The sequence below is a fragment of the Arachis duranensis genome, chromosome 10 (assembly GCF_000817695.3).
Source record: "Arachis duranensis cultivar V14167 chromosome 10, aradu.V14167.gnm2.J7QH, whole genome shotgun sequence".
In the NCBI taxonomy this organism is placed as follows: Eukaryota; Viridiplantae; Streptophyta; class Magnoliopsida; order Fabales; family Fabaceae; genus Arachis; species Arachis duranensis.
In genome coordinates, this window is record NC_029781.3 from 51,093,655 (window position 1) to 51,105,639 (window position 11,985).

At 36.3% G+C, this 11,985-nt stretch overlaps 1 long non-coding RNA gene across 1 annotated transcript; it reads left to right on the forward strand.

Moving 5' to 3' along the window:
• The first annotated feature begins 531 nt into the window (after positions 1–531).
• On the forward strand, positions 532–3,796 carry LOC107470053 (uncharacterized). Its single transcript, XR_001588300.3, has 4 exons — positions 532–1,238; positions 2,184–2,349; positions 2,915–3,029; positions 3,324–3,796. It is a non-coding gene; the product is annotated as an uncharacterized LOC107470053 (long non-coding RNA).
• The last annotated feature ends 8,189 nt before the right edge of the window (positions 3,797–11,985 follow it).

An 11,985-nucleotide genomic window follows, 5' to 3' on the forward strand; every position in this document is an offset into this window, starting at 1 on the left:
CGTAAGATCTTGCATTGTATCTCTTTGGAAGGACGTTGCATGTTTCTTTGTCACCTTTTGTAGCCTCTGAGGGAAACAGGCATGCTTTTACGAGGAGGGCGATTGATTACTGATTTAGCAACACTTTTTTTGTCACACTTTTAGAGGAAAATAGACACACTTTTAAAGTGTGGCTAGTTTGTCTTAATACGATCACATTTTTAAAGTGTGGCGATATCCTCTAATTAATTGGTTATCTCAAAAAAGCATAACTATAGAGTTTCTATCAAATTTTTTTCTAAAGCAATTTTTTTCCAAATTAAAAACTTTAACTTTAAACTTTCTAAGTGATAACACTTCATCATCACCCAGCCGTCAAACACACCCTATTCAGAGAGTAGATTCTCTCTAGTGAAAAAAAATTAGATGCTGTCCAATATAAAATCTAACCTTTTATTATTTTATTTCTTTTATTTAATTTTGATTCCACTTAGTAAATTAAAGATGAAAAATCAGATTTTATTCTCTCAAGTATTTTTTTCACCGGAGAATCCATTTGCCCCTATCCAGCCCTCTCTATCCAGCTACGGACCCTTCACTACCGATGACGACCCTCGCCACCCCACTGCACTCTCTCCCAGCCCTTCATCTTTATCACTACTATAAGAACCCTCACACCCAGCCCTCTCTCCGAGCCCTTCGTCTTCATCACCATTGAGAATCTTCATCACTACTGAGAACCCTTGCACCCAACCTCCCTCTGAGCCCTCTGTCGCGCCCTCTCTATCACACCCTCTATGTTGCAACCCTCGCACCCTCAACTCAAGCCTCCTCCTCAGTTTTGCAACCTCGCACCCTCTCTCGCAACCTTCCATCGGCATTTCCCCGTCGGCGCTGCTCCGTCTGTGCTAGTCCGTTGGTGTGTCCTCCCTCAATCAACGCTGTCTATCGCTGCCTATCCCTCACCGGCGCTCAACCCTCGAGATTTCTTTCGTTTCTTTATTTAGACTCTGTCACTGCCACCATTACTGCCCACCATGTGTTTGATTAAATGTGTGTGAGTAATGCAGTGCAGATTCAACTTTATTATGTTTATTTTCAGGAAAATATATTTGGATGGCAATTTGCCATTAGGGGACCTTGTGATACTGAATTTGAGGGTGGTATTTATCATGGGCGGATTTAGTTGCCCGCAGAATATCCATTCAAACCTCCTTCATTTATGCTTTTGACAGTCAGATCTTATTTAACATTACAAGGTAAGTATTTCTTCTTTCTATTTCTTTGTTCCTGTGATAAGGGCTGTGAATCTGTTACTGTGTTGTAGATGTGAAAATAGAAGTTTAAATATTGACACATTAAATTTAGGAATATGATAGGATCCAATATTTTTACCGAAAAAAAAATTGAGAGAATTGGTTTGTTGTGAATCTATTTCTGTGAATCTGTTCCTGTATGTGTTGCTTCCTATTTTGCTGTGTATTATCAAGTCTAATTGAGAGAATTGCAGATTGTGTATTATCAAGTTGTAATTGAGAGTTGCTATGAATTGCTATGTTCTCCTGTAATCTTTTTTCTTTTCTTTTTTCCTTTACTTTTACAAGTGATAATATCATCCAGAATATACCAATTCAAAGTTTTAAAGTTTGGCATCATTTGTAATGAATACCTATATTTTAGAGTTTTCAGTTCACCGTGATGAGTTGTAGCTATGGTCAGCAAAGAACCATCTTGAGTAAAAGATTCCAATAATGACATGCCTAATGCTGCTCCTTCAAGGGGGTTTGTTCCTGCACCAACCTAACAATTGCAAACATTCATAAAATTTGTCGAACACATAGATGATATTTCATTTTGAACTTTTAATTCAACTTATAAAACACATGCCTCGTCTAGTAGCATCAGAGATTATTTTGTTGACTACAATCTAATATTTTGCAAGATAAATTAGAAAAGCAAAACAAAAATTCCTTATAAAAATGTTAAAGTAAATTATATATGATTGATGAATACAATGATAAGCCTAAACTCAAATGTTTCTCTCATTTTGCTAAAAGGAGATTTATTATGATTGAAACAGAGCTTTATTTAGAAATATAAAAGGTGAATTTATAAATAAGTAGATATTTGAATCATGGATGTGCCTTTGGTATTTCAGTTTTAAAAAATTAAAACACGTTTTCCTTACACTTATTTGTCTTAAGTGGCTAGAGAAGGTAGACAAAGACTGTGAAAAGGACTTCTCATAACCAATGTCGGCAAGAACCAAATCAAACCGAGGAGTTTGTGCAGATTCAGAAGCAAGAACATAAAGACTTGTGGCATGATTGGGTTCAGATCATGAAAAGCTACAATAAATATGCAAACAGAGTAAGCATAAAATTCGTTTCCATTTAATATCCTGCTTCAATTGTCAATACAAATTAAGTTATTCATGAATCACAGTATGATATAGTGAACAAAATGAAGATTCTATCATCATAAATAGGTTATTGTATAATAACAAATTACTCATGCTTGATGTAAAGTTAGATGCCTATAGAATTTTGAAACCCACAAAGGGACACAAAACATAAGAAACTAGTTCGTAGTATTTAATTCTTGCCTAATCTTTCTCTGACACTGATGATTACAGTTCTATTATAACTGCCCAATACTCGACAACTTATCTATTTCAGCTAACATTACTTGATAATGAGAATGACTTAGCCTAGCACACATGTCAATCTCTGAATCTCACTTTCTATCTCTATATATTATAGCATATACCGATTTGCTAGTTCCATAAGGTAGCAAGATACTTGTAGATTGCATATTGTTAGAGTAGTGGTTGGTCTAGTTTCATAAGCTCACTCATATTGTGGCTTGTTTGGTTTCTATTCAGTTTTAACTAAAATATACCAGATTTTAATATTTGCATCTGCCTGCATCCCAGATTCCATACTTATGATTTTGCCAGACATTTTGTAAGTGCTTGTACTCGCATTCTTGGGCTTGAAGGGACACATGAAGGAGTAGAAGATCGAGGGAAGCCAACTTGTGTGGCTGCGGTAAAAATTCTTATGTTTTCTATCTTTTCTATACATCACACAGCATAGCTAGAATATCATCTATTCTGTAGAATGTTCACCTGTATTAGTGTTGAATTATTCTTTTGTATTTAGTTTTCAATAATTGATGAATAAATTGGTTCTTGTCTTGGGAATTCTAGGATGCAACTTTTTTTCATTAATTTACTGCATGTTTATGTTTATGTTTATTCTTGAATTTGATTAATTAGAAAAATCAAAGGTATTCTTCGGTTTCACATGGTAGCCCTCTCTCTTTTGATTTCATGGAAGCAGATCAAAGTGTGTTGATGAAATCTTGAAGATAGATGTTAAACCTGGTCGAAAGAAGAGCACAAAAATAACATTCATAGGGAAAGGAAACCAAGAAGCCGGAAAGGTGCCCGCCGATTTAATCTTGGTGGTGGACGAGAAGCTGCACGCCTTATTCAAAAGAGAGGAGCATTATTTGGTAGTCACAGAGAAGATATTACTTGTAGATGCTCTTACTGGAAAGACTCTCAACTTAACAGCTTTGGATGGAAGAAACCTTAAAATCAAAGTGACAGATATTGTGAAACAGGGCTCCAACTCGTGGTGCCGAATGAAGGTATACAGATTTCAAAGGCTTTCAAAGGCTCAGATTTCAAAAAGTCCTTCTATTTTCCTATCTTTTTCCTCTTGTATCTTCTTTTTCTTGGCATTCCAGTATCTTCTTTAGCTTGTATTTGAGTATTAATATATAAAACAATTATAGCAAAAATTATATATGTCACTAATTACTATTTGATTTGTCTTGTAATAAAAATTGCATATTATATTTATAAGTTTGGTAATAAAAGCGTGGCTGTATATCTCGCTATCGTCACGCTTTAAAAGCGTGACAATATGCAAAAGCTTGGCAAAAATAAAGTGTGGCGATAGGTCACCAAAAAAGTGGTGATAGAGAAACCTCCACGCTTGCAGATGTGACCCATTCAAAAACGTACCGGTAGCTCAAAAAGCGAGGCGAAAAGTTATCGCCACATTTTTTTTAGCTTTTTGCCATGCTTTAAAAGCGTCGTAATAGAGTTGTTTTCTTGTAGTGTTTGTAGCCTCAGTTTGATCTTCATTTTTCTTGCTTAGCATTCTTTCACTCTTCAAGCTTATGGCCTTGCATTCTTCCCTTAGGTTGAGAATGGTGTCACTGGAGAAGATGTTGGTAAGTCTCTCGACAACTTCTCTGGCTAATTGACCCATTTGAACTGCCAAATTTCTGTTGGAGGCCTTGGTTTCCTACGTGAAACTAATTGTATTTTTGGAGAGTTCTGCTAAGGCTATTTCTAAGGCTAGCTCCGGATATGATGGTTTTTGATATGAATAAAGAAAGAATGGTTCTTCATATGAATAGAGAGATGATTGTTCTTGGTATGAGTAAGGAGATAATGGTTCTTGATAGATGGAATATGGAACACTGAAGTTTCTTTGGTCTTGACTTTTCTAACCAAAATCCAGATAGTTCTTCCATCCATAATAATATGAATCATTCCTTGAGTGTGAGTAGTAAGCCATATGATCCCTCTCCATTATTTTTCTTAGCATAAAACAACAAACAGAATTAAATGCACCATGTGGTTAAAAGGAAAGAAAAGAGGAGGGAATGGAAAGGAATTTTTTATGAAAAGAAAACAGAAAAAAGTGTCTAATCTAGGAAATCAATCAACTGGTAGTTGTTGATCACAATTAAACCCCGGCAACAGTGTCAAAAATTTGGTGCAAAATTTTCAAACCACAACTTACCAGCAAGTGCACCGGGTCATACCAAATAATAAACTCAGGTGAGTGAGTATCGTTCCTACGAGGATTAATGGACTAAGCAACCAATTGTTGATTAGTTGTTCTAGTTAGACAAGTTGAAATAAGAGTTCTAAAGATCAAGTAGCATAAAAGACAATAAATTAAGAAAAGCAAATAGTGAATGGCTGAGAAAACGGTATGAGAATGGATTTAAGGCTTTGGAGATGTTTAAATGTCCGAATTAATATTCAATGTCAAATACCTTGATCATGCAATGATTTAGTTTATAGCAAACCATAGGTGCTTGAATTCCTATTCCTAGGTAATTCAGTCTCCTCTAATCTAACCAACTGTCAATTCCTTAATCAACCAATTGTACTAGAGGGTTAAGTGCAATTTCTGATTTAGAAGCCATACAAATCCTAAGAACCCAAAAATGATGCAGTTATATGTCACGTACCACATCAAGTCTAGATAATTAAGAAGTTGTGAGAAAGTGGTTTCAAGCTACAATTCTAATGATATAACTTGTCCAATATTCAAGAAAATTCAAATTAGATTAGAGTTATTTTCCAATAATCACTAATTCGTAGGATGAAGAACAAAACTATTTCTTAAAAATGAATTAATGCATTAATTAAGAGTAGAAGAATAAATAATTATTAATTTATCAAAGTAAACAGAGCTTCTAACATTAACAATGGAGGTTTAGTTACTCATAGTGTGGAGAAAACCCTAGGAGAGAAAAATAGTGAATTGCAAAATGAAAAATTAGGAGAAGAGAAATCCCAGCGAGGACGAATCTCAATCCTATTTATAGTCCTAATTGAAATTGATTTAAAACTTAAATTAAAACCTAATGAATCTTTTATAATTAGTTATTTGATTTACAAAATCAAATCTCCAAAGCCTTGTTGATTTGTTTGCACGCATGGTCCCCACTTGGTTTTACGCTATCAGCGCTAAACGTCGGTGACTGGGCATTTAGCGCCATCTTTACAGAATAGTCACACGCTTCTGATAGATAGCCCAAAGCCGGGTTAGAAAATTTTCTCAGAATAAGATTGGCGTTGCAAGTATAGTCTCAACCTAACAATCAACCATCAATAAATAATTTTCAAATTAAAATATATAACCGAGAGTAATGAAACCTTGGGTCGTTCTCTCTTGGGATGCAAATCGATGTGTTACGTTTTCGGTTGTGACAAAAAGGGGATTTTGGAATCAAAGAACAAAAGATTAAAAGAACTAAGAGATAAAAGAACTAAGAAATTATCAAAATTGGAATTAATCCAATAAAAAGGAAGATGAGATCAAAACTTAGTGAAAATGCTAGAAATGCAATAAAGATGAGATCCAAGGAATCCTATCATCGTCATAACCGCGACTATGGTAACTATGATGAGTCAATCTCGCTTCATCTACCCCTAACGTCGAGGAGTAAGTCGAGTGATAAACCCCAATTTTGTGGTTTATCTTGTGATTAATTTATGGGATTTTATCACCTTTTCCCACATTTATTCAATGAAATAGCATGGTTTTATAATTCTCCCTGATTTTGTGCTTAAGTGTAAAAACATGCTTTTTAGGCCCTTAAATTGGTGATTTTGATTCACCTTAATTTCACTCGATGTCTTGATATGTTTGTTAAGTGATTTCAGGTTTAGAAGGTAAAGATTGGATTGAAGGAATGAAGGAAAAGCAAGCAAAGTGGGAGAACTCATGAAGAAATGAAGGAACCGTAAAAGCTGTCAACTCTGAACTCTTCGCACTCAATTGACCATAACTTGAGCTACAAAGATCCAAATGAGGCGGTTTTAGTTGAGTTGGAAAGCTAACATCCAGGGCTTCAAAATGATATAAAATATGCAATAGTTTCCTGGCGCCTAGGGACGCGTACACACCCATGATGTGTACGCATCAGTTGCTGCACGTGACCCATTAAAAGCAACTCGTGGCCAGCGATTTTTGAAGCATTTTGGCCCCAATCCAACTCATTGCTGATGCTATTTCATGCAGAATTCAAGCTTGTGCAAAGAGGGAGAAATTGTTTGGAGTTTTTTCATCATGTAGCTTAGTTTCTAGAGAGAGAAGCTCCATCTTCTCTCTAGAATTAGGGTTCTTAGGGTATTTCTATCTTAGATCTAGGTCCAAAGATCTAGGTCCAATTTCATATTTTCATCTTGTTTCCTTTATGACTTCTTGCTTCTACACCTTCATTTTCTAAGTTTGTGATGTTAATTTTACTTTTATGCCTCTTTTATGTTCATGCACTCATATAGGATTTGGACCCCTTTTAACACAATTTAATGTTTGATGTTCTTTTATTGTTGATTTAAGTTGTGAATTTTACTTTCCTTGCAATTGGTAGTTGGTAGATATATTATTCTTGCACATTTATTATGCTTTCCTTTTATGCCTTTAAAGTGTTTGACAAAATACTTGGTTAGATGCTAGAGTAGCTCTTTGAACATTCTTGGCTTGGAAAGAGTAATTAGGCAATCTTGAGTCATGAAAACCCAATCTATGTTGGTGATCTAGAATTGTTAGCTAATATTGTTTCCATTGACATTAGTCTTTTGCTAATTCAATTAGTAAGTTGATTAGGACTTTTGGATTGAGATTAGCTAGTCTTATTAGACTTTCTCCGAGTATGAAGATAACATGATACGTACCTTCCTCCATCGTTGGGGATGACGTAATAAGATAAATTCTTGTGTATTATTGTGATATGATTGACTAGTCTTGTTTGACGTTCTCCCTATGTGAAGATGACATGATACCTTCTTCCATTTGTTGAAGTTGACTAAATAAGATGAATTAATCATTATATGACTATGATAGAAAGCCTATATTCCCTACCCTTGTCATGAATATCTCTCTTTATTACTTGCATTCTTTAGTCACTTGCTTGATTTACATTTTTTGTCATTTAAATTCTTGCCCATTTAATTTTCTTGCCCCCTATCAATCAAACCCCCTTTGTTCCTTCATAGCCAATAATCATTCACTTCATTGCAATTTCTTGTGAGACGACCCAGAGTTTAAATACTTGGTTAATTCTTATTTAGGGTTTGTTACTTGTGACAACCAAATTTTTGATTGAGGATTGTTTGTTGGTGTAGAACTATACTTTCAACGAGAATTAATTTTGAGAAATTCTATACCATCACAACAATTTCTTACATCAAAATGGTGCCATTACCGGAGAATTGCAATGGTACTATGTTATTGGCTATTGTATATATTGTGAATAGCTTGATTTTCGGTTTGTTTTTTAGTTTTTGCTTGTTGTAGGATTTTGCTCTCTTTGTTTCTTGTTAGCTTTTGTTTTTATTTTCTCTTGTCACTATGAATTCTGATCCTTTTGGCTATGAGCATGGGTACAACTATGTTGTAGGAAATGGAAGCTTCAATGTGGATGTGCATCAAGGATTTAGAGATCAAAGGTGGGAGGATCCCCAAGCTTATGGACAACTTTCTTGGCAACGACCTCCTCCGGCTTCTTATGGGTACAATTCAAATCTTGATGCATACCAACCATATGACCCTAACCTATACCCACCATACCAACCACCATATGAACCATATCTAGAGCCACCACTATTCCAACACCAATACTCCCATGAACCACAAAGTCCACATACACCACCTCAAGAATTTCACCAAGATGAACCACCTTCCAATTATAATACCCTTCCCTCCAACAATGAACCCTCCCTTCCACCACCACCTCCTGATGAAGCCCTCATGCTAGAACTAAGAGATCTTGAATCTCGTATCTTAAGGCAACACGAGGAGGATGAAAAGAAGTTTAAGATGGCTATCATGGTAGAAGCCATTGGCAACATAGTCTCATCCTGCCTAAGCTTGCGCGATCAAGGCACTCCCATTGTTGAATGTGGAGAAGCAACCAAAGAGCTTAGTAAGGGAGTAGAATTGGAGTTTCAAGGTGGAGAAGAAGAGTTAAAGCAAGAAGTACAACAATAGGAGAAGGTAGAGATGATTGAACCAAATGAAGTAGTGGTTGGAATCTTAGGATATGTTGAGTACATAGAGGAATTACAAATTGAAGAGCCTTCTTCCATGGAGTTTGAAGTTGATGTTGAGGAGGAGAGTGCACAACCTCCAAGGCATAATGTGATTGATGAATTGGAAGAAGTGTCCCAAGTAATAGGCCCTCCTATTTATGATGATTCCACACCAACATATGATCCTTTTGAGCTTGAGGAATCCTTCCCCATTATACTTGGAATTAATGATGAGGTAGATTTCACTAAACCTCCTATGTATGATTTGAGTGGTGGGGAAGTGCTAGAGGACATTGGTGAAGAAGAGGTATAGCTTGAAGAACCTTGCCAAGTGGTGGAAGCCTCTAGAAGAGGATGGACGAGAGTGGAACGTGCTCTATCAAGGCCATTGGGAACTCCTTCACCTAGGTGGCCATTTAATCCTTCATTTAAGTGGGTAAAACTTCTAACTCTTAGCTTTATTATCCCACTTGAATTTGGTTTGCTTGAAACGGATGGCCAACTTAGGGCGCTTTGTGGAATGAAGCGTAAGAGGAGAATGTTTAGTAGTTGGCGTTGTAAGTCTAGGTTCATTATGGTTGGAAGCTCAAAATTGAGGAGCATGGATTGGTGTGTTTCTCAATTGAATGGGTCTAGGAGGATAGTTTGGTGTCCTCATGAGAATTCGGCTTTTCTACCACCCGGAGGAAACCAATGTGATCAACTTGAAGACGGGTGTGAAAACAAAGTGTGGGATCCCAGATTAGAAAAGGAGGATCGACTTTGGGAGCCAATGGTTTGTGAAGAACTCCATCAAAGCTTGGAGTTATTAACTTTGAATGATGAAGCACAATGGAAGTCCAAGCATTGATGGATGTTCAAGGATGAATTCAAGCACAAGCCACCTTGATGGAGAGCTCCCCATAAGTCCAACTTAAGGACAATAAACAAAAGTGCTAGGTGGAAGATACCCCACCATGGTAACATCTTTTCATTTTTCTCTTTTGTACAGATTGGTAAAATAGGGTTAATTTCATATTTTGTTTGATTAGATAAGTTTAATTGGGAGTCTAGTATGTTAAATAAGATTTTATGATGTTTTGGTAGTTGTTTGGAGGTTTGGAATGATTGGTTTGGTGCAAAAATATAGAAAAATTTTGAAAAATAGAGCATCAACCCACGTATACGCGTTACCCACGTGTACGCGTGCCCCAAGCATTTTAGACCATCCACGCACACGCGTACATGACGCGTACGCATGGATCCAGAAGTTCCACCCCTCCATACATTCACCCGAGAGTAGTGCCTGAAGTGTGCCAACTTTGTGCCCAAGGCACGCGCACGCGTACCTCACGCGTACGCGTCGCCACTCCAAATAACTCATCACGCGCATGCGTGTGCCACGTGTACGCGTCGCTACCATTTTATCAATCCACGCTTACGTGTACACGGCGTGCACGCGTGGATTGCCCTATTTCACCCACCTTCTTTTCTTCTCCTCTTTCCATTTCTTTCCTTCTTCTCTTCTCTTTCCACCCTTCAATCATCATCCAACACTACCAAACACCATCCATAACCATTTCTTTTAGTTAGTTAGTTACTTGTTTAATTAGTTTAATTTTTCATTTCATTTTCGATTTTTCGTTATAAGTGTTGGATTACTAATTTTGTTGCTAATTCTTGCTGCCTATTATTAACTGAATGCTATTTTAGCATAATTGTTTTTATTTTTCATTGTTGGAATTCCTTGTTGAGGTTACAATTTGTTACTTGGCTTTGAGTTTTCATGTTTAACATTTGTGAATACCAAGTACATGTTACATTGCCTTTAAACTTCTTAACTCTTTTGAATTGCATGTTTTGGCCACCATGCATTCATCATCCATTGCTAGGCAATTATATATTATCATTGCATTTTTTTAGGTGATGCTTGTTTATGGTTTACCCTTATTCACATCACTTGTTTCATGCATTGAGATTGTAGAATTGTGAAATTGGATCGAAAGCTTACCTAGTGACATATTTTTGAGCTTTGTAAAGCTTTATGGACCATGCTTACTATGTGATTGATTTTCACTTCTATTTTTTTCCTAAGTTCTATAGCATCCATGTGTTTCACTTCTATGTCACTTAGGTGTTGCAACAACGTCAATATGTGTCATTGATTGTTGTGTAAGTTTCATATACCATTTTGTTCACTAAGTTTACTTATACATCAATCAATGTCCATGCATTATCCAATTTCACAATTGCTTGATTAATTGCTTGAATGCTTTCATGCCTCTTCACTACTTGTTTGGTTGACTTAACCTACAAGTCTTTTGAAGTATTTCAAGCACACTAGAATGAGTGAAATCTGTGTTTTCTTTCCGCATGCAAAGTAGGACCCACACACTTATTTTTCATCAATGTCACATTAACCCACTCACTCAATTCTAGTGATTCACCTCATTCTAACAATTTATGCTTCCTTGCTTTTATGTTTTCTCTTCTTACGGTGTTATTTTCTATTTTTCATGAATGATGCACCATAAGCAAAACGGAAGCGGGAAAAAGGAATACGCAGCAACCGGTTGACCCACCAGCTGAAGGTGGCAACTAGGAAAGTCGCCGTACCCCCTTGCTCATCTTTGAGTGCACCGAGGACGGTGTAAACTTTTAAGTGTGGGGAGGTCATCCGACCGCTTGGCAATTTTGAGTGACAAGTTTCTAATCCCAACACTTTTGCATTTCATTTTTAGGTCTTTTAGGATTTTTGGTTGCATTGCATATGTATATATTAAGCTTAGTCAAAATCATGAAATTTTTCAAGAATTTTATCTTTTGGGCACCCCAATTGAGTTACATACATTGTGGATCATGTTTTTGAGCCAAGAACACAAGCATGTGAGATTTGAGCCTAATGGTGTGGTTACATCATATAACCACTTATTTTCATTCTTGTGTGCATTACCCTCTTTCTATGATTGTAATCTTTGATTTGTTTGATTCTATATGTCTATTATTTTGTGTATACATGCACTTATATGATTGAGGCCATTGTTTCAAATATCTCACTTACCCAAATGCCCTTACCTTTTATCTTCCATTGTTAACCAATTTTGAGCCTATGCTTAACCCATTTGTTCTTAATTTTAGCACATTAAAAGCCTAAAGCGAAAAATAATATATGT